This window comes from Globicephala melas, chromosome 2 (assembly GCF_963455315.2).
Source record: "Globicephala melas chromosome 2, mGloMel1.2, whole genome shotgun sequence".
In the NCBI taxonomy this organism is placed as follows: domain Eukaryota; kingdom Metazoa; phylum Chordata; class Mammalia; order Artiodactyla; family Delphinidae; genus Globicephala; species Globicephala melas.
In genome coordinates, this window is record NC_083315.2 from 54,761,494 (window position 1) to 54,765,037 (window position 3,544).

Here is a 3,544-nt window from a genome sequence, read left to right on the forward strand (position 1 = left end):
TTCTTCTTCTTCTTCTTCTTCTTCTTCTTCTTCTTCTTCTTCTTCTCCTTCTTCTCCTTCTCCTTCTTCTTAATTTACTGAAGTACTTGACCTGCATCATGCAACCCAATTTTTAAAAAATATTTATATATTTATTTATTTGGTTGCACTGGGTCTTTGCTGTGGCAGGCAAGATCCTTAGTTGCAGCTTGAGGGTTCCTTAGTTGCGGCTCACCAGCTCCTTAGTTGCAGCATGTGGGCTCCTTAGTTGTGGCATGCAAACTCTTAGTTGTGTCATGCATGTGGGATCTAGTTCCCTGACCAGGGATCAAACCCAGGCCCCCTGCATTGGGAGCACATAGTCTTAACCACTGCACCACCAGTGCAGTCCCGCAACTCACTTTTAAATTAAATTTTACCACCTATTGTATTTTTAGTTTGTTATCTTAAACATCCATTAAAGATACCATAAGCTTGCTTGATTACTAAATCTAGGTAAAATATACATATACATATATATATATGCATTATATTTAATGCTGACAACTCTGAAGACATGTCAGTTTCCATGTACTAACAGTTTTTAAAACTAGCTTTATTTAACAAATGTAATCCCAGTTAAATTTTTTAAAATTAGATTTATATCTATATTTCTAAAGTTTTAGGAATGCTTAATTTTAGGGACACATTTATCTCTAAGCCAATTTGGATAGATTTCCTTTAAGAGACTTAAAAATTAATTTAGTAATATTATCCAGAGGTATAAAATGTCTTATATACGTAACATACATGCATTTTTACATACATAAAGACACACAAAAACTTACAGAGGCATATAGATGTTTTAGAGATTTTATTTAAAAATTTCAGCTGTAAATCCGTGAAGCATAGTAATAAATTTTCACTTGTTTACCACCACCTTATATTTATAACTAAATTGTGTTTCTGGCAAATGGACAAGTCAAAGTTAACTGTTTACCAATATTTGTGGAGGTGACTTAAGCTTTTCTTTTGCCCTAATATGTAATTTGATGGAAGCTGTGGACTAAATTTTAGGTCAGTGACCAATGAAACACATAGCAGCTCTCTGGATGTATCCTAACTCATACGAGTATACAAGGCATAAAGTTATGTTTCCAAATAGCTTTTTTTTCCTAATTTCAACTATAGGTATTTGCTTTTGGGGATCTATTAGTCCCTGGATAGGACTTGATTTAGATTAGGAGAGCTATAGTTAAATAGACTATGGAGCTGTGGGGCTGAAGTAAAATGGGAAAAGTGTGGCAGGGTGAACAGAGAGATGGAGGAATCATGGTTATGAAGTGGGACATATGAAAGGACTCAAGGAAACTGGAGGGGATATCTAAGCAGTAAATGGAGCATCTCTGATGGGAAGAGGAAGAGGTTTTAGAGGAACCCATTTGGGAACCATAAATTTCCCAAAGAGGCCACTGAAGTGCCAAATTATTCCTAGTAAAATCACACCAGCAAGGAAGAAAGCAGACAGAGTTAAGCATATAGTCAACAGGGGTTCAAGAGGTCAGTTTTCAGTTCACTGAGATGCTCCAATGTTTGGAACTAGTGGTACTATATATATATATATATATATATATATATATATACCTATGAATAGAGAAATTTGGGACTCTAACACAGCTTGTGCTTGCCTGGGCCTCTAACCAAACTTCTTAGACAGAAACCTAAGAATCTAACCTGACTTTGTTTTTGTTTGTTTTCTGGTACTATAACCAAAATTCTAGAGTGTACTCAAAATCTTATGAATAAAAATCTGTCTCTACAAGATTCAAATGACATTTGTCTGGACCAATGGTTTAGTAATCAGACTCACCCAAGGATCTCCAATCAAACAGTTAAGAAAGAAGATGAAGCCTCCATTGGTATATGCTTTGGTTCCTGAGTGAGTTGCCAAGGGCTCCAAAATTAAATCTTATCTATCCAAGTTGCAGATTATTACTGTCAAAGAAGAACCAGAGTTTTGAAAGGATAAAAACTAATTTTACTCAGGACTATTGAAATATGGAAATAGAGAGCTCAGTGTAGAAATAGAATAAAATTCTAATTCAGCATGGACAAGTGTGAATTTATAGCAAGAGAACCTGGCTGGGTTCAGTGGATGGAAAATTACTAAGAGGACATATGAAGGGTATGGGGCATTTTGGCTAAATCAACCTAACAGGATCCTTGCTGAAGACAGGCCAGGTTGTGGTGGATGGGGGAGGACAAAAAATCAGGTTAGATATTGAGGGTAATCCCTACTGAAGTATAAGAGACCCTTGGAAAACTGTCTTAGCAACATCATTATGATAAGGCTATCACAAGGATGTGCACAGATGGTCCTAGGGGAAGGTTCAAAGTGTTTGACTAAAGTTTGGTGAAGAAAATAATCTGTGTCACTGTGAAAGGAAAATTGGAAAAATATTGTATAAGGAAGGTAAAGAACAGTGTGTCTTATATATAGAACAACCTTAGGGTGTCTCTTAGTACAATGATGCTCTGTGATTAACATTAAGATAAATCTACAACAACCCAATCCAAGCAGGACTAGTAATGTCCCAGACCCTTTAGGATTGAAAGCTTTTAATTCACCAAGTAAATAGCCACCACCTGTTGAGGTGTTAGCTGATGAAAAAAGAATACAGAATGAATAGTAGAAAAATATAGTTATATATACCTCCTTTATAACATTGCTGACCAACTACAGCAATAAGGACAATAATTGCCATGAGTATTTTCTCCTTTGTTATGAATATATTAGTGTGTATATATACACGTATTAAGCAAATATATTCTTTTCTATCCTCTCTTATTTCCCTATCATGTATTTAGGAGATATACTGTCTTCATATCATGGTATTTAGGTATTGTTAATTTTACATTGTACAATTTTTATGGGATATCTAGAAGAGTAAACAAAACACGAGGATTTTACCTCTTTTGTGGAGAAGGAGTTAGTGTGTTTTGGTAGTATGCAGGATACTTCCATCATGTTAGGCAGAATTTAACTGATTATTTTCTTTATTTGAAATTTAAGTATTGTTGAAGATGATGGGTATAAGTGTTAAGTTGACAAGGGGTGAATTTATGATGGTTAATTTTAGAGTTAACTTTATTGGGCTAAGTCCAGATAGTGGATAAAACATTATTTCTGGGTGTGACTGTGAGGGCTTTACTTTCTTTTTTTTTTTCTGCGGTACGCGGGCCTCTCACTGTTGTGGCCTCTCCCGTTGTGGAGCACAGGCTCTGGACGCACAGGCTCAGCGGCCATGGCTCACAGGCCTAGCCACTCCGCAGCATGTGGGATCTTCCCGGACCGGGCCACGAACCCTTGTTCCCTGCATCAGCAGGTGAACTCTCAACCACTGTGCCACCAGGGAAGCCCCCTGTGAAGGCCTTTCTGCAAAGGATTAGCATTTGATTCAGTCAGTATACTGAGTAAAGAGATCCAGCCCCAGCAATTTTTTGACAGCATTATCTAATCACAATAGAGACCCACAATGGAAAAAAATGGCAAAGGAAGACAAATACCTTCTCCTCTCCTAGAGCT